Source organism: Lepidochelys kempii, chromosome 2 (assembly GCF_965140265.1).
Source record: "Lepidochelys kempii isolate rLepKem1 chromosome 2, rLepKem1.hap2, whole genome shotgun sequence".
NCBI classification, from domain to species: Eukaryota; Metazoa; Chordata; order Testudines; family Cheloniidae; genus Lepidochelys; species Lepidochelys kempii.
This window is the reverse complement of record NC_133257.1, coordinates 85,947,310-85,973,913: the sequence shown is the minus strand read 5'-3', so window position 1 is coordinate 85,973,913 and position 26,604 is coordinate 85,947,310. Positions and strand designations below refer to the sequence as shown.

General features: G+C 41.3%; 1 protein-coding gene across 11 annotated transcripts in view; it reads left to right on the top strand.

Moving 5' to 3' along the window:
* Positions 1–26,604, top strand: part of DLGAP1 (DLG associated protein 1) — a 639,595-nt gene that overhangs the window by 305,518 nt on the left and 307,473 nt on the right. The window contains exons 3-4 of one of the 11 annotated variants that reach the window (XM_073331534.1): positions 7,439–7,547; positions 9,184–9,258. The exons of 7 other annotated variants lie outside the window; for them this stretch is intronic. The gene's annotated coding sequence lies outside the window, so the exon portion shown is untranslated. Of the gene's footprint in view, positions 1–7,438; positions 7,548–9,183; positions 9,272–26,604 lie in introns of all 11 variants that reach the window. 3 more of the 11 variants (XM_073331535.1, XM_073331532.1, XM_073331533.1) reach the window with 3 other exon arrangements.

Here is a 26,604-nt window from a genome sequence, read left to right as displayed (position 1 = left end):
AAATTGGAGAAAGTCCAGAGAATAGCAACAAAAATGATTAAAGGTCTAGAAAACATGACGTGACAGGGCAAGGTCAGATGGCTATAGAAAAGTAGTGGGAGATAGATATATTAGCTCCAGGCTAAACAAATCCCTGGTACCAGGATAAGCGAAATGGCAGCTGCTCCAGGTCAATTAAGACGCCTGGGGGCAATTAAGAACTTTCCAGAAGGTAGGGAGAAGACTAGGTTGATTGGGACACCTGAAGCCAATCAGGGGCTGGCTAAAACTAGTTAAAAGCCTCCCAGTTAGTCAGGTGGGTGTGCATGTCAGGAGCTGTGGGAGGAAGTTGCGCTGTTGGAGAGACTGAGTAGTACACACCATATCAGGCACAAGGAAGGAGGCCCTGAGGTAAGGGTGAAGTGGAGCTTGAGGAAGTGGGGGCTGCTGTGGAGGAAGTAGCCCAAGGAATTGTACATGTCATGTTTCTAAAAGGTCAGCTACCATAGCTGATACTATTAGGGTCCGTGGGCTGGATCCCGGAGTAGAGGGTGGGCCCAGGCTCCCACGCCCACCCCCCCTTTGCCCCCTGATTAATCACTGAGACTGGGAGACAACAGAGACTGTGCAAGGAAGGATAACTCCTCCTCACCTCCCTCACTGGCTTATGATGAAAATGGCTCAGTAGACTGTGACCCTTGTCTCTAGAGAGAGAAGGGTTACATGGAAGGTCACAGTGAGTCTCTGAGGCTAGCGAAATCCTCCAGGAAATGCGGGATCCATGGAGGCAAGGACAGCGCTTTGTCACAGGGAAGATTGGGAAAAAAATGGCTTTGTTTAGTTTGGAGAAGAGAAGACCGAGGGGGGACATAAGTTTTCAAGTACATAAATGATTGTTACAAAGAGGAGGGAGAAAAAAGATCTCTTTAACCTCTGAGGATAGGACAAAAAGCAATGGGCTTAAATTGCAGCAAGGGTGGTTTAGGTTGGACATTAGGAAAAACTTCCTAACTGTCAGGGTAGTTAAGCACTGAAATAAATTGCCTAGGGAGGTTGTGGAATCTCCATCAATGGAGATTTTTAAGAGCAGGTTAGACAAACACCTGTCAGGGATGGTCTAGATAACACTTAGTCTTGCCTTGAGTGCAGGGGACTGGACTAGAAGACCTCTCAAGGTCCCTTTCAGGCCTACTGTGATGGGCAAATCTTAAGCACACTGTAGAAAGTGTGACGTAAGAAAATAATGTTGCTTTTGCCTATAGAGGAAAGAAAAAACAAACAAGTACGGTCAAGCAATATTATAAGAATAAAGATGTTTCTGTTTATCTGCCTATGCCAATTCAAGTGATGTGTGGTGTTTATGAAACTATCCAGTGTGATGAGGCCATAACATACCACTTATAGAAAAGTGAAGGTAGCTACTGGAGATTTTATAATGTGCACCTCACTTCTTTTTCCTCAGTTTCTTCCTATTTTATTCCATTTTCCAGTGTTGCTCTCCAGAGTATCTCAATTTGTTTCTCTGAGAGTGAAATGACTTTTTTTATTGCGATAAATAAGAATGCAGCCAGTTGACTCTCCAAGAATGTTGTTTGAGTTATTTTCTTGCCATGCTGTTTGCAACTCAAGCAAAATCAGCATGAGCCTAAAAGCAAGAAAAAAGTGTCTTTAAAGACTATGATTCCAGTCTATGTAAATTGGAACTGAATTGTTTTGTTCTTTCAGTACCCTACTTACCCTGCACAAAAGTCCAGAGCCTTAATCTCTTGCTTTGTATCAATCTAGCAGCATAAAACAGGTGTAACTGTCTGGTTGGGGTTTTCTTTAGCATTGGGGAATCCCCAAGTGGACTAGAGCCAGCAAAGTCACATGTAGGTCACTCCCTCTCCTAATCCCAGCTCCCATACAGGATGCATGTTGGGGGAGGGCAGCAAAGCCACAGTGCTGTTGCAATCCTTGGTTTGTATCATATTCTTGTTGGGTTCATGACTATCTGGTGCAATTTAGAGCTCATGGCCTGCATCGTGGAGTGGGAGCAGAGGCAGGGAGTAAAGGTCTAAAGTCACCTTTGCTTTCCCTCACCTCAGTTGTACCAAGACCATTGATTTATACAGAAAGCTATAAACTGTACTAAGCAACAGAAGATTCAGAACACTGAAACTGCAATCTTTCATTTGGCATATCTGTATGTTAGGATATGGAGAAAATTCCCCATGTTGGACTGACAGGATGTTCCTACCCCGATGTATAGTGTTCCTAATAATGGATGTACGTCTCTAAAGATATTCTGTACTGGGACAAATGCTGTGCTGGATTATACGCAGATCTGACAGCACTCACATTCAAGCCACTTGGAATAAAATTTGAACAATTTAAAATATAAAATACTGGTAGTGTGAGATACAAAGCATGTGACACATCACCAACAACTGCCCTATTTATGCTAACAGGATCCACCTACCTAGTCTAGAAGCATTAGGATCAGGTATAGCAACTGGGAGATGAAAGCCAGGGAGGAAAGTACTATGGTGCCTCATATTGCCCTAACCTCAGATGTCTTTTCCAGTTGTGTACATTTGGGGATGAAATGAGTCCTAGCCATCGGTGAGCTGCAAACTCTTGGCCGTCCGGGATTCACAAGGAGAGAGGTTCAGCATAGCTTGCTCACACTTACTCTTTATACAAGTTGTGGGGAGAGACTGAGGAGCAAGCAAGAACTCTCTCTGCTTCCCAGTGGGGTCCTCCCAACCCAAGGAAACACCTGTGACTGAAGCCCTGCATCCTTTTAAGATTGATGGTGGGCTGCCGTAAATAGGAAATGATAGATGAACTGAAAAATCTTCCTGTGCTAAGTGCACAGCTACTGCTTTGCAATCAGAGTTTATTTATGCCTATGTTAATCTTAGGCACAGAACTCACCAAGCACTGGAGGGCGAAAAACAAGATTTATAGGATAATTTTCCTTTCCTTGGGTCATGAACCCTTCTCCTACGCCCAGTTAGGCAGCTGTCTCCAGAGAAGGCCCGATCCAAAACCCACTGAATTCAGTGGAAAGACCATTGATAATGAAAATAATAGATGCTATACAAATTGACTAGAAAGAGAATTGTAATAAATCTCAAATGGCCTTTGAATGGTTATTTCCAAGCTCTGAGTAGTTTTTCAGGTGGCCCTTTTTGTTTTGAAATTGTCAGTAAAAGTATGTGAATATTGTCAGTATGGAATACTGTAATTTTGTAAGAGTTGGGCTTGGGCAGGTGAGCTTTGGTTTTGGCAAAACCCTCAGTTGTTTTACTTTTGCCTTTCCAGTGACAACTAAAACTACTCATGATTTTGCTTCAGAATTTGTGATCTCTGATAATATCTGTTTTACACTTTCCAAATTTCCCTTGATCATTTGCCACATTATCACGCTAAACTGATCATCTCTTTTCCCCTTCTGATAATTCCTGTTCTGCTCCTAGGACAATGAGATTAATGAAGTGTATCAACCCTTTCTCTTGTGCCACTTCTACCTCTTTCCCCATTCCTTATCCACCCTTGTCTCTATTTCTTTTGTCCTGCTACTATTACTCCTTTCCCCATCACCTCCTCTTCCCCAGTGTTGCCCCTTCCTTCATATTTACTCCCATGTGTTTTAATTTCCTACTACTCTGGTATTTCTGTGTATCCCACCCTGGTTTCATCCCTTCTCCGCCCACGATGTCTTGATCTTCCACCTTTGTTTTCATTCCTTCCATCTTTTGTTTGCTGGGTCCTGGGAAATAGGTTGTTGGGAGCTACAGGTGATGTTCTTAACCTCCTACCTGAGGCACTGGGAGGGGCACCTGTCAGAGGAGCAGACTTTCTCTCTATCCCCTTTGAGTAAGTCATTGAGAAGGAGTTACGCAGAGTAAAGGTAACTTTTCATCTTCCTCTGAGGTACTGGCATGTGGGGCCTGAGCACTAAGCCGTTGACGTCTTATTCTGCTAGGCCTGAGCAAGACCCGACTATCACTGTGTCTGTCACTCTTGGTTCATAAAACAAAAGTGATAGTATCAAGCATATTTAATCTATCATGCAGATTTACTTCAATATCTGAATCTTTTCTAGAATCTTTTCTGAGTTTGGGTATAAGGAGAAAGAACCAAGAACAGTGTTATGAGTCCAGATTTGGGGTTTCCATTTTGAAAAAACCCAACTCTAATTTTTTTTGCTGGTGGTGAGTTAGCATCCAGGGATATGTGTGATCCCGCTTAGATGATGGCCTTCCATTTATGGATTAAAAAGCCCCAGATCCAAGCCTTTTTAACAGATTTTCTTTCTTTCTTTCTTTCTTTCTTTCTTTCTTTCTTTCTTTCTTTCTTTCTTTCTTTCTTTCTTTCTTTCTTTCTTTCTTTCTTTCTTTCTTTCTTTCTTTCTTTCTTTCTTTCTTTCTTTCTTTCTTTCTTTCTTTCTTTCTTTCTTATGACTCATGGCCATTCTGAGGAGGGGAAACTCCCTCCTTTTTCAGTTTTCCAAGACTGGGGTGTTCTTTTCAGATTCAATGTCTTCTCATTAACTTTAATGATCCTCTATTGTCTCTGCCTTGCTAGACAATGGATGGGTATTTGAATTTAAGTTTTGGGAGACAACTGGCTTGGGAGAGCCTCCCTGCGGTGATGTGTACTTAAAATTGTAGCTTGCTAAATGTTTTTGGTTTACAGCGTTGTGTTTTGAGGAAAGTTATTAAAAGTGCTGAAATGAATTGGAAAACCATCAGCTGCATATTATTAAGAGCTTGATTCAACTATGTGAACAGCTATGAAAGCTAATTCCAGCTGGGATCAGTTTTCAGAGAACTCCACCTACACACTCTTACCAGGACACTGAATGACAACTTATTCAACCAATAAAATAAAGAAAAACATTATAGCAGAGCATACTGTCATCTGCTAATTAGACTTCTGCAGGCAGGAGGCTGTTAACTATGGAGGGCTAATTAGCCATTTCATGTGTAGAATACATCACAAAAATAACTTAACTCATGAGTTTTAGCTCACTTTAAAATACTTTTTTTTAGCAATTTTAAAATGTTTTTCTGCACAGTGCTTCTGATGGGTCCATTGGTCATTTGACAGCACATATACGCAATGGAATTTTATTCCCAATCAAATATTCCCCTTAAAACCTCTGAAATAAAAAAAATTATATATTGAAATGTTTGGAGGAGAACAAGCAAGGTCAATAATAATAAAGAAGAAGAAGAAGAAATAACATGAAATAATAGCACTTTATATGGTTGGGTAAGCATTATTATCTCAATATTAAAGATGAGGAAACTGAGGCAAGACAAGGGACTTGCTCAAAGTCATACAGTGAGTCAGTAGTAGAGCTAGGAATGAATCACTGTTTCTCGAATTCCAATTCAGTGTTCTGTCCATGGACCATGCTGCCAGATAATGTAAGAGAGGGTGTTCTACCATTATCTGTCAGGCTGCCACCAAAATAGGTGAAGTCCGTGAAGGAACAAGATGGAAGCAAGATAAGCAGGATAAAGTTAACCTTGCATAAATTTAACTTTATTATTTAGAATGGAAAGGATATTTGATCATTCAAAAACCCAACTCTGAGATATCCTTCTAATCTATTCTTGTCTGTATCTTTCCACCTCAGTGGGGCCCACCATCACCTCTCTCCATTCCCCCTCCACTAACAAGATGGTTGCCTTAATCTGATGTACTGAAAGCCTGTGTGTTATTATGTTTTGTATATTTTACTTTACTCTTGGTTAGGAGTGTGGAAGTTAAAAAATGAAAAAAAAAGAAATCAGCCTTGGTAATGTGCTAGATAAAATTCTGTCACTGCCCCCTTCCCTACATTTGAGGGCCACTCTAATTTTGAAAATGATTTAGATCTTGTCTACACATGAAAGTTATATTGGTTTAACTAACACGAAATCAGTAAAATCTCTGACCTACAATGTTTCACATAAGAATAAAAGATTTATACAGAGGCTTAGGTACTGTAGTGTTAGGAGCATTAAAAATGCATATGTAGTAGATACCCATTAGTAAACTCACTCAAAGTAGAGTGATAAGGGTAAGCATAGTATCTTTGCGCTTAAGAGACCGAGGAGGGTACACAAATGCAATGAACCATTAATAAAAGTGAAAGACACCTAATGGTCAAAAGGAAATTAACAGAAAAGAACAGCACAAATCTAAAAACAGATGGGAGTACAATTTAATATCATAGCCTTATACACTGAATAATCCAATCAAAATGTTAAACCTCTTGGCAAAACAGCATTGGTCCATAGGCATGCTCTGAGAAACACAGGTACAATAAAAGAGCAGGAAAAACTCCAAACCCTCCCACACTGAATCCAAAGTAAGTAAAGAAGTAACCATTCTCATGCCCACACATATCTTCCTCCCTCTCTCCCCCCATGTCCTAGTAGGTGACTCAGACAGTAGAATGTTAGTATTAGGAGAAATTAAGAAGACAGCTCTGCCTCCTAAATATTTTATTTCTTTTTGATTTATAAAAATAAAAATGCCTAGGTACAAATGACAGTGCTTTAAAATACATACATAATATACAACCTGAAATAGTGTTGCTATTAGAATATGTTAACCCATCAGCTCTTACGTAATGCTCCAATTTTTTTTGTTTTTTTATATATAAAATTTAATTATTACAGAGTTCCATCAAGAGCTCCACAAAAGTACTGGGTTTTATTCACCGCCCCAGTACTCCAGTTTTACATCAGCATCACTCATTTGAAATCAATGAAGTGCCCCGACATAAAACTGGAATAACAGTGTAGTGATTCCGGACTATTCTATCCATTTCTATATCTGTACATCAAGAAGCAAAATTTTGCTCCTGTTACTTTCTCATTCTCTTTAAGATGCACTTGGTGTCCCCTCTGAAAAGATTTGGGTAAGATTTTCTTTAATTCCATATTTTTTCATAAGCATAGTGTGAGTTGGTTCATGGAGAGGGGGATCAGCAGCTGTTTGCCTCTCATGTCCAGCAGTATCTAAATCGCCTGTGAAGTAGTTTTGCACATGCTGCATCTGTTGGATTGTTTACTGAGCAAGTATTGTTACAAAACTGACTTTTGGATTATAAGGTTAAGCATCTTCTGACTGAACACTGGACATAACTTGATTTTAGTATGCTGTGTGAGGAACTGTTTGTAGACAGTAACTCCTGTATGTTATGAAGAGGAGTTTGAAAACTATGTTGAAAATGTTCTTCTTTGTCACACCTTTTTAAAGTCATTTCTCCTTTTGTACTACTGTTGTACAATTGCAGTGATGTTCTAGATTAGAACGGTAATACATTAGAATGGCAAACTAGAACATTCCATACTGCCAAGCGATTATTCATGTCTTGGTGCGGATGACTCTCAATTAGAATTATTTATCTCAAAATTAATATATCTCCAAATTCAGCTGTTGACAGCATTCTTTTTTTATTCTGATCCAGACAATTGTTGGTGATATCTATGCGTGTGAAAACCATACGTCAGCACCACTTTTCCACGCGGGAATTATTCATCTATCCGTTTGTGTGGGTGATGATGCACACAATAAAAGTAAGCTAGAATACCTCACCTTCAGCAAAGCTCTTTCAGTAGATTCTGTCAAACTTCTAGTTTCTATATATTCATCATAAGCACTATATATTGTTTTTCAACGATGTGGTGAACATTTTGCGGGGGATAGGGGGAGATCTTTTTAAGGAAACTTGCCTTGGGTAAGCAGACCTGCTATACAAATTAAAAGCCATGCTGTTTCCCTGCTTTCTCCTGCCACTCTTAACTGTCTGCTCTGCTCAGCACTGCTTTGATGCAGCATTATCAAAACCCACACAATCACAGCCAAAAGAGCAAAGGTACACAGAGTCCATGCTTTGTGCAACTGTAACAGTGCATGTGTTTTTCCATATGTTGTATTCATGAAACCAACATGCATCTTGTATTTAGTCCTGGGCAGCTTAGTGTCAGAAAGATATCAAGAAGTTGGATGGAATTCAGAGAAGAGCAACAAAAGTGATTAAATGGATCTAGTCATTGAGAGAACTAAATAGAACTATGGGAGGGCTAATGAGAGAAAGGATGATCTTGTAGTCAAGGAGACCTTAGTTCCATTCCTTGCTTTACAATTGATTTCCTGTGTGACCTTGGGCAAGTCACTTAATCTCTTTTTTTTCTTCAGTCCTCTGGATATGAAATGAGGATAATAATACTTCCCTGCCTCACCATGTGGTTGTAAAGATAAATATATTCACGTTTGTGGGGCACTCTGCTACTACCATGATGAGGTCTATATAATCACCAGATAGATAGGATTAGAGTGGTTTATGATAACTGACTGACAGTATTTGAAGGATATAAATCCTAGGGAGTTAGAATACTTGTTTGGGATGCACAGGGATATTAAGAGGGGATGAAAATAAGCAAAGAAAATCTAGGTTGAATATTGGGTAAATGTTCCTGATATTTGGAAATTATTTTGGGTCTAGAATAATCTCCAAATTCCTACTATCCACATCAATTATAAGAACTGAATTTGGCAAAATACTCAAGAATATTCTTTTTAGGGAACAATACTGCCTTGTCAGAGGAATGAGTAAGTGATATAGCACATTTTTTCTCTCTCATGTCACTTGGACCAAATTTAAAAGCCTGTTACTCAGATTTTGACAAAAAAAATCCTTTCATTCTCTTTATAAAGGTGCTTATCTTTTTTTATCAGAGAGATTAGCAGTCTTGCATAGAGTTCTCTCATTAAAACTACTATTCTGTTGTCTGAGGAATGCCCCTAGACCAGTGGTTCCCAAACTTGTTCCGCCGCTTGTGCGGGGAAAGCCCCTGGCGGGCCGGGCCAGTTTGTTTACCTACCAATATGTCCCTCGGCCCGCACCACTTCCAGCAGCTCCATTTGGCCTGGAGCAGCGAACTGCGGCCACTGGGAGCCACGATCGGCCGAACCTGCGGACGCGGCAGGTAAACAAACTGGCCTGGCCTGTCAGGGGCTTTCCCTGCACAAGCGGCGGAACACGTTTGGGAACCACTGGTCTAGACATCTTTTGGAAAGAGTGAAATGAGCATACAGGATTTAAATAGTACATGCTACCTGAATTTTCTTTTTGTGTGGAAGGGAAATTGCCAAAGTGGTGGTTATGGCTAAATGCAATTCGTTTCAGTTAATTTAAAGTTTCCATTCCAGGGAAGAATGGAACCAGAAATGCAGCTGTGGTGACCGTTTGATCATCTTTTAATATCGAGAGCGGATGCAGCTACAGTAAGCATCGTAGGTAAACAAAAATATTGCAGTTCCTTCAAAAAAGTATTTAATTAGAGCCATGAGCATTGAGATGGAATGACATTTCATCAAAATGAATATTTCAAGGAGAATAGTGTTCCTGATGGTTTGTTTAATCATTAGAAATAAAGTTTATAAGCACCCTAAAATGTGTGCAAGAATGAGACCAAACAGTACAGCCTAATTAAAAACATGGGCAGACACCAATTGCAGAAAAAAACCAAATTCCTGAATGCATGAATGATTCATTTGAAAGTGCTGATAGGAAGCCACATGGATTATACTGTTTATAAATAGTAGGACTAAGCACAAGTATTTGCTCATTCAAATAAATATAATTGAAGGACATTTTAGGGAGGGTTATGCTCTGTTAGGCCCTGATGCAGCAACACACCAAAGAATTTAAACACATAACTTTTAGGTATGTGAGTAGCCTTGTTGAACGCAGTAGGTTTAATTAACAAATCATAAAACATGAAACACAATATCTGATAAATAAAGAAAGAGAATTTATAAAGGGATTCTACTTGAAGGATGAAATTAAATGATAGGGCAATTATAGTCATGCCTGATATCCCATGCCAATGATTTCTATTAGGTTTTTCCTTTCTATCCCAACTAAATTTGCCTTACAGACTATCCATACCAGTGTTTTAGCTTTTTGAATAGTATTTTCCCTCTTTAAGGTGCTTCACAACTGTAACTAGTTGATCCTCATAAAACCACTTGAAGTGTTAGTATCTCAGTTTTAAAGAAGGCAAAAATAAGAGAATCAATAGAGGTTAAGGCCAAATTGTCAAAAGTATCCACTCTCAGTTCCCACAGGAGGCTCTGGGTTTCATAAATTGCGAACCAAAAATTGAGGCGCATAACATTAGTGGACACTTTTGAAAATGTTGGCTTAAGTGAGTTGCCCGAAGACACAAGGAAACTCAGTGACAGACCTGAAAGCCGCAAGTGGTCAATGGGGGTCACAAGTAGAACTAAGGAGCTCCAGACTCTTCTTATTCTTGTGCTCATCTGTATCCCTCTGCTGCCGTCTCTCTCTTGAAGAGATTTTTCTTGTCTGCTGAAAGTGTTAATCCTCAGACCTTGTCCAGAGAGGATTTGTGACGAAGGACTTTCCCTCCTCTTCTCTCCCATCGCACCAGTAATTTTATTTATTTATTTATATCAGACTCGCCCCATCTCATTTACAACATGATTACTTCAAAAGCTCCTTCTGATTGACCTATTTAAGTGTCTGCTGATGAAAGCTGACAATCTGATCTTTCTAATCATTTAATGTCACATCACATATCTATAATGAAGGGAGATATGAAACCCTTATGAATGACTCATGTTTTTTCCTGATGTGACTCGCAAGCTTGCTTGTTACTGTATGTGCTGCGTTCTCTGGCAAACTGCTCCCTTGCTCTCTTCTCGATTGACAGGTATGATGGTGACCTCAATTTATCCTAGAACTTCCTCTTTCCCTCTCCTCCCTTCACTTTATTGTTGTTCTTCCAGATTCTTGGGAACAGGTTCATAAATCATATTGTGTGTTTCTATGTACTTATAATGGATTTTTCACTTTCATTCTTTAAATCCTGTGGAAAATCCATGCACTGAAAACTACAGCAATGTATTTTAATGAAGTAGCTGCCAATACTTTGAATGTACTAGGTGATACAGTATTATTTGCTTTCACCTGGGATTAAGTTTGCAAAATGTGATGTTCTGAATAATCTAAAACATACATTTTTTGCATTCAGTGATACATTCCTCAAAACTCCCAATAAAACCCAAAACCTCAAAACAAGAAAGGACAATTTAATCATGTGCTTCTGGCCATATTCCAGAGTTTCTAAGGAGAAGGCTATATTTCTAGTCACTGTGGTGTCTGTCATTGTTAAAATTATTTCTAATTTAGATTGCAGTGGTGCCTAAAGCTCTCAACAAGGCTGGGCTCCCATTGAAGTTCATACTGTATGAACATACAATAAATGACAGTCCGTGCCCCAAAGAGCTTACAATCTAAAATACAAGACATAACAGGTGGTTGAAACAATCAATCAGGGAGGAAAGAGTTACAAACATTACAGGATGGGTTCACATGAATTAGCTGTGTGAACAATTCATAGCCAATCAGTAGTAGTGATCACAAAATTACAGCTCAACGCTGTCATGATTTTACATTGTAGCCGTTGTTTTCAGATAGCCCTAGAAATTGCTGTTCATGAACACTTGCTCATAGATTTGGAGTGGTTTTCTTCAGCTATCTAGCATCTCGAGTAATGTTAGAGTGTAAAATTTAAGGCTACTTCACCTATTTTAGTAGAGTCAAAAATAGTACACAGTTGCCAACTTTCACGAGGTAAATAAGCACCCCGACTTTCACAATAAGGCAAAAATCAAGCTAGTCACATTTCAAAACAAGGCCAAAACAAGCCAATCCCTAAGAACCCCAACACTTTATGTGACTAGATCCCCCCGGCGTGCAGTCTGGGACTGCGGTGGGCCCACTGTGCACCTCTGACTGTCCCCCCTCCTTCTCCCTGCTTGCCCCCCCTTGCTCCCGCTTGCTGGGAGCCGATCAAAAGAAAGAAGCAACAAGCTACAAGCCAAAAACTAACCAACAAGCAACTCACAAGCCAATTAAGCCAAAAACAAGCTCCATTTCTGTGTTTTTTCTACGGGTTTGTCATGTCTGAAATAGTATGGTGACATTAAATATCAAATCTTACTCAGTCTTCTGAATTTTTTTTCTAAATCTTCTTTGCTGCGACAAAGTTCCTGTGAATTATTCCTGAATCTCTGCCTCGTGTCTTTTGTGAAACACGTTTGGTCAATGCAGTTTTAGCATTAAAAGAACAGAACACTGGGAGATCAGCTCTTGAACACTTTTCATTCCAGGCGGTTATCCCCAATATAATTATTTTAAGAGGTCATCCTGGGTTTCAGATGTCACAGTGACGGTCGATATTAGATATAAGCCTATGATTGCACCACCTGTATCAATAGGTGGGGGTGGAGAGAAAAGAATCTGCTCCCAGGCATGGGTGTTTGTGTGAGATCTTTGTTCTCGTGGGCTGAACAAGATTTTTCTTCTACTTGTGCCTCTTCTTTTTTTTTTTAAGCATCTGCCTGATATTTGGCAGGTATATGCATTTAGCACAAAATCTATGCAGAAATATTAAAGCTAGGAATTTAATAGGAATTTACTTTGAAGAACTTCACTCAAATACTGATCATTTTCAGATATTTTCAGTTCACATTTGTGCATCACTAATAATAGCATATTGATATTGATTTCAATAGAGAGTAAGTAATGTGTGTACAGCTGTAACAGCCTCAGGGCCAACATGGCTGTCAATGAAGTCTTAATATTACAGCCTTCTTATACTCGTACTGAATCCTGCCAATCTGAGGAAGAATTCTTAGGGTTTAAACAGGTCATGAGGACAATTTGGCAAGGCACAGCCAAATGTGGCATTTGAAAGGTACTAGATATTTCTGCTCTGACACAGGGTTTTTTTGTTTTTATTTTTGTTTTGTTTTTTCATTTATAAGACTCAGTGACAAGCTGTTTATATTATTCATGGGTTTGGGACTTCTGAACTTCATAAATAACAAGTGCTGAACTATTTAGGATGGAATAAGATAGGGGAGAGGGAATTGTAAAGAATAATATGGTGGCACTAATACAGGGAAAATTTAGGCTGAATATCAAAAGAATCTTCTTGATATTGAAATTTATTAGACTGTGGAATAATCTGCTGTAAGAAATGGCTGAAGTCCCCTTGTTTCTCATCAAACACTAGACTGGACAATATACTATAAAGTGTACAGTAGGTCAAAACCTGCACCAGTAGATAGATTGACTAAATGACCACCACTAATTGGCCTTTTTCATCTTCTATGTCTTTGCTCATATAGCATTTGGGAACAAGCAAAAACAATCATTACATGCAGAGATAAAAAAAAAAGTAATGCAAAAAAGATTGTTGATACAGGGTAACATTTTCTAAATCTACTAAATTATTTAGAATCCAAAATCCCCTTTTCAAGTGCTCTGACCACAGGATTATTGAGTCAGTATCTATCTTTCTCTTTGGCCCAATGACTATTTAAATGACTTCAGTACTTAGGAGCCGAGTCTCATTGAAAATAAAATCGTAAATTCCATTTTAAAAAGTGATTTAGGTATTAGGAAACTGAAACACAAATGTAATGATGAAATTTAAAGCAAATGTCTACAACTTTATGAACTTTTAACTTTATTTTTGTAATTTATTGCACGTTCAAGTTTGATTTTCAGATTGAAAGTCCGTGTGCATTTCTGTGGCTTTGTGCACACAGAACACTATATAGTCATCTGTAAATTAGGTCAGATAAGCAAACAACTATGTGCAGACTTTTGACTGAAATTCAGACCTCAGTAAAATGTACTGCATGACTGTCTTAATTTTACCTATAGCATTGCAACATTATATTATAGTATCTTCTCCGTTTTATATCCCAGTCTGGAACTAAAAATAAACCTTCATTTCACACCGGCAAGGATTTATTTTCAAATCTCTTGACTGATTTATTTGTTTTGGGCTGCATGTCTCTCTAAGTAACTTGTACACAGAAGTTCAAGGTGACTTAGATTCAGTTTGGGACTCCTTTCCTGAAGATAAAGAGGACAGATCTAGTTATCTTTGTGTCCTTTCTACAGAATCACCTTGAATCACAGTTTCTGGTGTCCCACTTTCCTTCCAGCTGCTGCTCCCACTCTCTTCTTCCTCCAAAGGGAGTGAGACCATCACAACTCTATAGCCACACTCCACATACAAAATGGGCCTGATCGAAAGCCGATTTAAGTATTTTCATTATCTTCAGTGAGCTCTGAATCCGGCACAATGTGAGTGTCAGAACATCCGCTTCCCAATAAGCCAATGGCCTCATAATGCCTGCTTGCCTCATCTTGGGTGCTGGGCCTGTATCTCTGAGATTCCATTCCAGTTCTTTTGCTATCTGCAGTCCAGTCTCCTGACAGGAACTACCCAACCTGAGGGAAGTGTCAGGAACTGACAGCAAGGGGATAAGGTGCTTCATCTTGTGTTTATCATTTGTCCAGTCAGAGGATTATGAGGAGCATATATGATGTGGGACTTTATCCTAGCCTGCTTTGCTTCCCATTGGCCAGAAAATCTCCCTCCTTCTCAATACTACACCCGTTATTTTGCATGGTTGTGACAGGACTTTAAATCCATCCTAAGAATTAATCAGATTGACTTTTGGGGTTGAAAAATAAACACGATCACTTTCAGTCACTTTTGATACTTTACTACACCCTGTTCCTGGGGGAATTCTGTGCCACTGCGCACGTACAGAATTCATGTCCCCTGCAGATTCTTTTTTTCTCCGCAGAAAATACATTCCCCTGGAGAGGCGCTGCAGTTACAACTTTTGCCCACCAGGGGCTGCTGTGGTGTCAGATCACGGAGCAGTTGGCTCACCAGCAGTAGCAGCCATTAGCCGGCTCTGTTCCTCATAGCGTCCTGCCCACTGGTCCAGGTTAGGAGATACGGGATATGGATGGGGGATAGGCAGAGTGGGCACACGAGCTGCTGGGGGATCACACAGATTGGGGTTCAGAAGAGATAGTGTGGGGGACAGACTGGGGTAAGGGCTGAATAGGAATGGGGGTACAGGGCCACATGGAGATGATGAGCAGGGGGTGACTCAGTGGAGGTGCAGGGACACAGGGGAAAGGTGGTGCAGGGATGTTTGGGTACAGGGGCAGATGTGCCTGACTGAATGGGAGAGACTAGGGGCCAGCTAGGGTCTACATGGGGGAGGCTTCCCAACTCCCTAACAATGCCCCCTCTCCAAAAACATTTGTTCCATACTTCTCCCACCCACACCCAACAATCCTCCAGGTTTATTCCCAGGTTCCTTCCCCCTTCATCAGCTCCTCCCAAGCCTTTGCACTGCTTCTGAGGGGTACAGGAAATACATTTCTGTATTGTAGTTTAAATGAATTATTACTCAGAGTTCTGTATTAATGTGCCTGGTAAGGAATCTATTTGTCAAAAAAACATTTCCTGAATCTTTTTTGTCTGTATTGCTTCAGACATATTTGCTGACAGGTATTTTGAAATAAATTACCAAAATAATTGAAACTGGTGTGATTAGACTGTATGTTATTTTGATAAATAAAATTTGGAGAATTTTGTAGAATTTTTAATTTTTTCTTGCAGAATTTTTAGGTTTTTGGTGTAGAATCCCACAGGAGTAACACCCCCCCCCCAGCCATCATGTCTTGCGGGAATCCTCTCTCCATCCCCCTCTCATTTTCTTCATTCTCTTTTCTAATACCTTCTCTCTCTCTCTCTATCTCTCTCTCTCTCTCTTCTTTAGCCCAGATCAATCCCTTTTTCATAATCAAATAAAACTTGAGTACTTAATCCTTACCTGATACCACTGAGGACTCTCCCCAGGTATTCCTGTACCAGGTCTGCTCTTGACGTGCTTGTCTAATTAGCACTTTGCGTGTGCTATAGCTAGAACAGGAAGTGGAAAGCTGATTAGATGCGCACTTGACTTCAGGAGAAGACCTGACATAGGAAGAGTCAGCTTTTCACGTAGGAGCCCCTGCAACAGCCCGTGGTAATGAAATGGAATTTGGGTATTTAAAAGGTGGAGTACAAATATCCCTTATAAAATCATGAGGCTTGCGGTTGAATTAGGGGTATTGTCAAGGATGAGAGACATATCAGGTGAATGATGCAGTTTATTTTTCGAATGAACAGATGGTACCTGCAGGTTTTAATAACAAATTGTGTCCTATGAATTCTTTGTTCATACTGCACCTGAATTATTGTACTAAATACTGTTTCAGTTTATGGTGTCTTGTTTCATGATGAGACAAAATTCATTGTAGTATATTATCAATTTTTGTAAACGGAAGAATGAAAAGACTGTATTACAAACCAGGTTCCTTAAAATGATTAATTCTGAGTGGCAGTACAGACTGGATCAAGAAGTCTCTTGCCCATCCATTCCTGTTATTTCCTTTCATGAAACGGAAGCTTTGAGTAGTCATGCACATCTCATTAAGGGGTGGAAAAGCCAGTATGACCTTGATTTTTATTTTTTCATAGGTGCCCAGAACCCACAATTCAAATTGAAGTCAGTGAGAGCTGTGAAACTCAGCTCCTTTGAAAATCAAGCTCCAAAAGTGAAAAACATTCTGATTGATTTAATCTTGTGCTGCCTTTTGGCCAGATTTCAATGTATTGTGGAAGTGGGTATGTAGATAGACCACTGAATTTATGAACCATCAGTAAAGCAGAAGTGTTTAATTGTTTGTAACTCCAAGACTCAACGATTGAAGCACTGATAAAGGAAATGAAAAAAACTACTGCCAGAGGTTCAGCTCATCAGAAAAAAGATGGCTCTGGGCTGGTGGTGATTTATGGAAGAAAGTGAAGGAATATCAGTGACTATTCTAAAATAATGTAGAATATTTCCTAACAACTGTTCTAATCGTCACATATAAAACAACATTACAAATATAAATGATTACCAGAATATTGTATCTTTGCAAAACCAGGTACAAAAAAGTGGCCAACCTGATAATCTTTCTTTATTGAAGACTGGTTTAAAAAAAATTAAAATATTGCAAATGCTGTTGACAAGTTCACGTTTAAAGCCCTTCACTTTGGTCTATCCCCATTTGACAGTGATTTATTCTATGAATAACTTTCAGTGGAGACTGCTATCTTAGTAATATTATAGACCCAATAAATTGTGAATGGCTTAAATACACCTCCCAGTTTATGGAACAAAAAATGTGCATTAGGATTAGAAAGAGGATTAGAAACCTAATTAAATCAGATCAGAATGCTTCCAAGTGTGGTATCTCTCACCTCTGTCAATACTGTAATTTGTTTATCAACTGAAACGTAGAAGTACTGATAGCAGTAAAGGTTCTGAGAAGAAGACAACAGGGGAATATATTTTTCTATGTTAATTCAGTCTGCTTGATTTTTATTGAAAAACCCAGAAGTCCAGTAATTTAAGCAGAGGACTTAAAGTCAGGCCTCCAGGGTTCTATCCCAACACTACCACTGATTCATATTGGTCCATATTTACAGGGATATTTAGATGCCTAAAGATGCAGATAGGATTTATGAAAGCACCCAAGGAAGTTACCATTTAAATCAGTCTTTCTGCATCTTTAGGTGCTTAAATATCATTGTGGTCTGTTGTGACTTTGTAAGAGGAGTGAAAGGGAGTGAGGTGCCCAAATCCTACTGACTTTCAAAGGTGCCTTCCTTTGACAATCGCAGCCTAAAACTCTCACTTTTCAATTTGCTAATCTGAAAACTAGCTTTCATACAATCCTGGAGCCTTAAACTGCCACCTGTCATGCCGGAATTCAGTGTTGTTGTTAAATGGAAATCACCCCATGAGATAGGGGAGTAAAAACCTCCAATTCTATATTCTCTATTTGAAAGAGATGTTGTGGAATTCAACATTTTTAAACTGTTGTGAAATCCTTCAATGAAAAGTATCCTGTAAATGTAAATTATTATTAACCTTGCCTGTTATATATGGTGATAGAAATTAAACTACCATGTGGTACTTTTCATAGAAGTGAAAGCCGTTTTTTTTCCAGCAGAAGAAGTAGCTAGTAATGTAATTTACACTTCCAGAGGAGGGTAATGGCAGCAATATAATCCTCATTTGGCGCTCTGGATAGGATAGTGATTATAATGAGTAAGAAGATCCATCTGTAATAATGGAAAGTTTATAAGTTTAAATAGCTTTGTCAAATTTAGAGGTAGCTGAAACTCTCTATTTAATGGCTCTGATAGTGTGTGAAATAAAAATTGCATATTACAGTTTTACTGTGTATAATTCAAAGGCAGAAGAGCAGACTAGAAAAACACCAAGATATCTAACAGGAATTCTGAGAGGTGAGGTCGAAATCCATTTGTTTAGGTACACAAAGAAGGATTTGTCTGCCATAGATGTGGAGCAGCACTGTAATAATTTAGAATACTATATATTGACTAGGTATTTAGGATGTTTACTGTTGGTTTAGTTTAATAGTGTGCTAGAAGGAAAAAGCAGGCAGGAAGGAAACAGTGGCTCCAGATAAGTCACTTCTTGGTGCACACTTAAGAGTTGCTGTAAGAGACAGTGCCTGACTATTAGCTGTGAAGATATTACCTCCGAGCTCCAGCTGTCTTACCACACTGCCTTGGTCCAAAAGGCCAAAAGCTCAGGAACTGACAAGAATAAAGGCATTCTGGTTGGGGTAGAAGGACTCCCACTCCCTCTCCCCAGAGATTGGGAAGCTGTCCAGGCTGACACAGGCACCCACTGGAGTGTTAGAAGAAGCTCAACCTGCTTAGGCTACCGTTAAAGGACCGTATAACCCTTTGGGTAAGATAGACATGCTTGATGTTTTAAAATATTTTTTTCTTTGTTCCTACTGTTGAAATTAATCTATATTTTTGTCACACTCCCTAGGATACACAGGGTTGTGTGTCACCTCACTATTACCTGTTCTTAGCATGAAACAGCCTTGGCTGACCTTACTGGGGATCAGCTCCCTGAATCCAGCAACCTCTCCAACACAAGCGCTACCTTCTAGACCTCCTCCAGACCTTGGTGTCTCTATAAAGGTAGCAATAGGCACACACCAACCGCCAAGGTCTCAGGGTGTTCCCTGCAGTGTTCAGCCCCTTAATCTGCTGAACACTCAAAGAATTATGAGGTTTGTTGTCCCCAAATGGACAGTATACACATCAGCTTCTAAGATTCAATTCAGGACCAGCACTTTGCTTAACACCACAGCACTGAGATATATTTATAGTGAAAACAAGAATAAGTTTATCGTCCAAGACTAGAGATTCAGGAAATAGTGAGTAAGGATGTTGGAAACAAATGCTTACATATAAAACAAAATCATAATATGCTTTCTAGAGACTAAACTTAAGTAACAGGTGAACCTCCTGTCAAAAGAAACTTCTCACCCAAAGTCCTTTTTAGCATTTTCAACCAACGTTGTCTGGGACCCTGTTTTCATGAATGTAAATGCATTGTCCATTTACTTCCTAGATGCAGGATGACAAGTTGTCATCTTCGCTTTCCAGAAATACCCCTGAACTTCACTGTCTTTACTCATAGACAGGATGATCTCTTGTGGCATGTTTTTTCCTGTGTGCCCCTTTCCCCTTGATTCCATATCTTTGTTAACATTTGCCTTTGTATGCAAATGGGTATCCATTGTGTTAGCGTACAATGCTTACATCCCCACAAAGAGATAGGTGAATAAACATCTGTTGTCTGACAGAAAACCTGTTTTTCACCTCTGCTGGTGAGTAGTACCTTGATTCGGACTCGCAGAACATATTTTCAGTGTATATATAGATAACTCCCTATGTAGTATCTGTACATAAATTTCACAATAATAATTATAACCAGTGTGACACCAGCTTTCATTTGGGACCTCGCATGACCATAGGTGCTGGAACTAGGGTTGCGGGGGGGTGCTGTAGCACCCCCTGGCTTGAAGTGGTTTCCATCATATATGGGGTTTACAGTTTGATTCAATGGTTCTGAGCACCCCCACTATACAAATTGTTCCAGCATCTCTTCACACAACATTTTTGGTGATCAAAAATATCCATACCAGAATCTGGATATTCCTGTAACCCTCTTGCTAGTTGGCATTAAAAGGTTCTTGGATCACTGCTCTGGTTTCAAGAAGACTGCTTGGTCACTGTGTTAACCACTGGCAACAGACTCATAGAAGGAAGGACCACAGGTGCCCAAACTCAGCTAGACATGTTGGGTAAGCCCATTTGATACACAGGGTTCTGTAGTGCAAGGCTCGGTGTAAAGGTGTGTTTTCACTTGGAACTGGGGGTGTGATTCCCAGCTCACAATCATGGTTGCTCTAGCTAGCCCGCTAAAAATAGTAGTGTGGCCACAGTAGCATGGGCAGTGGTGTGCACTGGGAGGGGCTAGCAGCCGCAAGTACAAACCCATCTGGAACCCATGGGTAAGTATTCAGGCAGCTAGCCCCTCTCGCCGTTGCCCGTGCTACTTTGACTGCACTACTATTTTTATCATGCTAGCTCGATGAGAGCTAGTGTGAGTATGTCTCCTCAAATGGGGAGTCATAACCCTAGCTTCTAGTGTAGGCATCCCATTAAAGTTGGGGAATTGCAGAATTCTACCCCAGGAGAAGTAAAGGCATGAGGCCTGACACTGGGTGGATGCACTCAGAGAGATCAAAAAGGGGGCAGAGGTGCAGCTAACCCTGTGACCATGCAAATGTCATCCACATAAAGTATTATCCACTTTCATGCCAGAGATATCATGACAATGCCTAGCAAAAGGTTCAATATAGTGTAAGTGGAGGAGAAAGAAGAGAAAGCCGGCAGGCACATCTCATGCCACTTAGCGGGGGAATGGATCAGCGATTTTGTTGTTTTAAATGTATCCTCTAGGAATGGCTACCACTTAACTTTAGCTTGAAACTCAAGTCTATATAATATATTTTTTATTACATTGAACAAAATTCCCATTCAAATCCACTGAAGGCATTCTTTTTTTCTTCAAGAAAAGCACATGTTGTTGGTCCTGACATCAGATTTCATGAACAATATAAATCATTAGCCTTACATAAAAAGGCCATCTGTTTTCAAATAAACCTAACTGGATTTATCTTTCCTAACAACTTTTTAATCTAACTGTTCATGTGACAATAATGAAATAATTGTTATCAGAACAAAGGACAACAGCGGCTATGTCTACACAGCAAAGAAAAGCCCACAGCTGACCTGAGCCCGCCCACTTGGGGTCATGGGGCTTGAACTGCAGGGCTGTTCCATTGCTGTGTAGACTTCTGGGCTCGGACTGCTGCCCAAGCTCTAGCACCCTGTACAGTGGGAGATTTCCAGAGGTTGGGCTCCAACCGAAGCCCAGAAGTCTACACAGCAATGAAACAACCACTCAGCCCAAGCCCTGCAAGTCTGAGTCAGCTGGCATGGGCCAGCCATGAGTTTTTCTTTGCTGTGTAGACATAGCCGGTGTTATCCTTAAAGTTGTATCAGTGCACATATTTAACCAAAAACAGTATCACCTGCATGAGCCAGTTTTATTTGTCATGTTCAGTCTCACCACCTACCGAACTATGAATTACTGTGCGTCTTTCAGCCTGTAACCTCAGGATTGTTTGTAATAGCCACTGGGAACTGGGTCAGTTTACTGACCTCTACTGTTTACTACTAATGGCAAGTCTGCTCCATTTCAAGTGTGCAGAAAAGCTCCTCTACTTCATTCTACTGCCTGTTGCGGGATGTTCATTTAACTGTATGATTTAAAATGAAGAACATTTGGCTAACTAGCAGGCAGCTGTTCACTTAGGTGAATGACTCATACAGAAATATTTATGGTGCATAACTATTTTTCAAGCCTGTAGAAACTTAAAAAGAAAAATGAAGACAGAAAAGGAGATGTTTTTGCTACTGTCCATGAAAAATGTTGAAGACTGCACCCTGTTCTTATTTAACAGCTTATCTTTCAAAACTGAATGATAAGTAGATAAATCTGAATCTTAACAAGAATTTCTTAGAGAATAATAGTGTAATGTAGCACTGCAAAAGAAATGACTCCATTTTGGATATACTTTATTTAATATAGAATGACTGATTTGCAACCAATTACAGCATGAGGTGGCATAAAATGTACTATAGTTGGGACCAATTAGCTGAGGACCAAAGGAGTCGTCTTTAATCTTTTCTTCTTATGAGATGCTGTATAAATATGGTTCAAATGCAAAAAGAATAAATAGAGAAAAACATTTTAATATGCCTTCTACATTGCATAGATTCCATTTTGAAATACCATTATTGCAAGATTTCAGAAGTACCGTATTCATATAATTGTAAGAGCCAATCCTCAGCTGGTGTCAATCAACTATACTGATCGATATCAACTAGGATTTGGACTTTGAGTCTGTTATGGATGATATAGACAGTAGTGTTTGGAATTGTAAATTTATGGGATTCTTTCACTGAATCTGTGTTTTCCCCATGTTTTGGTGCATTTCTTTTTGTTATTTGTTAGCTAGCTGAGCACTGCAAGGCATCTTCTAGATTTCTTTTAACCCACTCTGCTGTCCCCAGCTGTGAAAAAGACAAAATGTGTGTCTCCTGCTCTCAGTTACTGCTCATCAGTTCTTTTCTCTCTCTCTCTCTCTCTCTCTCTCCTGTCTAGATTAGCACAAACTCTTCTGAGTGTTAGATTGGTGGCCTGTACCCGGGAGACATAGACTATAAAAATAACAGGGAAATATATTCAGATCAAAGGAGAAAATTGAAGAGGAATATTTTTGTTGCTTTTGTTCTCTCTGTCTCTTTCTCTTCAATTCTGTCTCTTCACATATTTGAAATTGTGTAGTGCAACAATGCCTGCTGCTTTAAGATTCATAGGACCTTTTGTGCCACTTTGTGCAAAGAGGATTAGGCAGCTGAGCAGTTCTCGCTAAGCCCTGGTCTACACTAGGAGTTGAGGTTGAATTTAGCAGCGTTAAAACGATTTAACCCTGCACCAGTCCACACGACGAACCCCTTTTTTTCGACTTAAAGGGCTCTTAAAATCGATTTCCTTACTGCACCCCCGACAAGGGGACTAGCGCTGAAATCGGCCTTGCTGGGTCGAATTTCGGGTACTGTGGACGCAATTCGTCGGTATTGGCCTCCGGGAGCTATCCCAGAGTGCTCCATTGTGACCGCTCTGGACAGCACTCTCAGATGCACTGGCCAGGTAGACAGGAAAAGGCCCGCAAACTTTTGAATTTCAATTTCCTGTTTGGCCAGCATGGCAAGCTGCAGGTGAGTGCAGAGCGCATCAGCAGAGGTGACCATGATGGAGTCCCAGAATCGCAAAAGAGCTCCTGCATGGACCAAATGGAAGGCACGGAATCTGATCGCTGTATGGGCAGAGGAATCCGTGCTATCAGAACTCCATTCCAATTTTCGAAATGCCAAAACCTTTGTCAAAATCTCCCAGGGCATGAAAGACAGAGGCCATAACAGGGACCCGAATCAGTGCCGCGTGAAACTTAAGGAGCTGAGGCAAGCCTACCAGAAAACCAGAGAGGCAAATGGCCGCTCCGGGTCAAAGCCCCAAACGTGCCGCCTCTATGATGAGATGCATGCTATTTTAGGGGGTTCAGTCACACTATCCCAGCCGTGTTGTTTGACTCCTTCAATGGAGATGGAGGCAACACGGAATCAGGTTTTGGGGACGAGGAAGATGATGATGATGATGAAGAAGTTGTAGATAGTTCACACCAAGCAAGCGGAGAAACCGGTTTTCACAACAGCCAGGAACTGTTTCTCACCCTGGACCTGGAGCTAGAACCCCCCGAATCCACCCAAGGCTGCCTCCTGGACCTGCCAGGTGGAGAAGGGACCTCTGGTGAGTGTACCTTTTAAAATAGTATACATGGTTTAAAAGCAAGCATGTTTAATGATTAATTTGCCCTGGCATTTGCGGCTCTCCTGGATGTACTCCCAAAGCCTTTGCAAAAGGTTTCTGGGGAGGGCAGCCTTATTCCATCCACCATGGTAGGACACTTTACCAAACCAGGCCAGTAGCAAGTACTCGGGAATCATGTAGAACAAAGCATTGCAGTGTATGTTTGTTGTCATTCAAACAACATCCGTTCTTTATCTCTCTGTGTTGTCCTCAGGAGAGTGATATAATTCATGGTCACCTGGTTGAAATAGGGTACTTTTCTTAAGGGGACATTCAGAGGTGCCCGTTCCTGCTGGGCTGTTTGCCTGTGGCTGAACAGAAATGTTCCCCGCTGTTAGCCATGGGGAGGGGAGAGGGGCTAGCCACGTGGTGGGGGGAGGCAAAATGCGACCTTGGAACAAAAGCACAAGTGCTATGTATGTAATGTTAACAGCAAGGTTTACCGTGAAAGAGTGTACCCATTGTTCTATAAAATGTGTCTTTTTAAATACCACTGTCCCTTTTTTTTCTCCACCAGCCGCATGTGTTTCAAGGATCACAGGATCTTCTCTTTCCCAGAGGCTGGTGAAGATTAGAAGGTGAAAAAAACGCACTTGTGATGAAATGTTCTCTGAGCTCATGCTGTCCTCCCACACTGACAGAGCACAGACGAATGCGAGGAGGCAGACAATCTCAGAGTGCAGGAAAGCACAAAATGACCGGGAGGAGAGGTGGCGGGCTGAAGAGAGTAAGTGGCGGGCTGAAGAGAGGGCTGAAGCTGAAAGGTGGCAGCAGCATGATGAGGGGAGGCAGGATTCAATGAAGAGGCTGCTGGAGGATCAAACTAATAGGCTCCAGCGTATGGCTGAGCTGCAGGAAAGGCAGGTGGAGCACAGACTGCCGCTACAGCCCCTGTGTAACCAACTGCCCTCCTCCCCAAGTTCCATAGCCTCCACACCCAGAAACCCAAGAATGCGGTGGGGGGGGCCTCCGGGTACCCAGCCACTCCACCCCAGAATATTGCCCAAGCAACAGAAGGCTGGCATTCAATAAGTTTTAAAGTTTTAAACTTTTAAAGTGCTGTGTGGCCTTGTCCTTCCCTCCTCCACCACCCCTCCCGGTGCTTCTCTCCTCCACCACCCCTCCCGGGCTACGTTGGCAGTTATCCTCCTATTTGTGTGATGAATGAATAAAGAATGCATGAATGTGAAGCAACAATGACTTTATTGCCTCTGCAAGCGGTGCTCGAAGGGAGGAGGAGAGGGTGCTTAGCTTACAGGGAAGTAGAGTGAACCAAGGGCGACGGGGGGTTTCATCAAGGAGGAACAAACAGAACTTTCACCCAGTAGTCTGGCCAGTCATGAAACTGGTTTTCAAAGCTTCTCTGATGTGCACCACGCCCTCCTGTGCTCTTTTAACCGCCGTGGTGTCTGGCTGCACATAACCAGCAGCCAGGCGATTTGCTTCCACCTCCCACCCCGCCATAAACGTCTCCCCCGTACTCTCACAGATATTGTGGAGCGCACAGCAAGCAGTAATAACAGTGGGAATATTGGTTTCGCTGAGGTCTAACAGAGTCCGTAAACTGCGCCAGCGCGTTTTTTTTGTCCAAATGCACATTCTACCACCATTCTGCATTTGGTCAGCCTGTAGTTGAACAGCTCCTGACTACTGTCCAGGCTGCCTGTGTATGGCTTCATGAGCCATGGCATTAAGGGGTAGGCTGGGTCCCCAAGCATAACTATAGGCATTTCAACATCCCCAATGGTTATTTTCTGGTCTGGGAAGAAAGTCCCTTCCTGCAGCTTTTGAAACAGACCAGAGTTCCTGAAGATGCGAGCATCATATACCTTTCCTGGCCATCCCACGTTGATGTTGGTGAAACATCCCTTGTGATCCACCAGTGCTTACAGCACTATTGAAAAGTACCCCTTGCGGTTTATGTACTCGGCGGCTTGGTGCTCCGGTGCCAAGATAGGGATATGGGTTCTGTCGATGGCCCCACCAAAGTTAGGGAATCCATTGCAGCAAAGCCATCCACTATGACCTGCTCATTTCCCAGGGTCACTACCCTTGATATCAGCAGATCTTTGATTGCGTGGGCTACTTGTATCACAGCAGCCCCCACAGTAGATTTGCCCACTCCAAATTGATTCCCGACTGACCAGTAGCTGTCTGGCGTTGCAAGCTTCCACAGGGCTATTGCCACTTGCTTCTCAACTGTGAGGGCTGCTCTCATCTTGGTATTCATGCGCTTCAGGGCAGGGGAAAGCAAGTCACAAAGTTCCATGAAAGTGCCCTTAGGCATGCGAAAGTTTCGCAGCCACTGGGAATCCTCCCAGACCTGCAACACTATGAGGTCCCACCAGTCTGTGCTTGTTTCCCAGGCCCAGAATCGGCGTTCCATGGCATGAACCTGCCCCATTAGCACCATGACGCCTGCATTGCCATGGACCGTGCTTTGAGAGAAGTCTGTGTCCATGTCCTCATCACTCTCGTCACCGCGCTGGCGTCGCCTACTCGCCCGGTTTCGCTTTGCCAGATTCTGGTGCTGCATATACTGCTGGATAATGCGCATGGTGTTTAATGTGCTCCTAATTGCCAAAGTGAGCTGAGCGGGCTCCATGCTTGCCGTGGTATGGCATCTGCACGGAAAAAAGGCACGGAATGATTGTCTGCCGTTGCTTTGATGGAGGGAGGGGCGACTGACGACATGGCTTACAGGGTTGGTTTACAGGGAATTAAAACCAACAAAGGGGGTGGCTTTACATCAAGGAGAAACAAAAACAACTGTCACACAGAATGGCC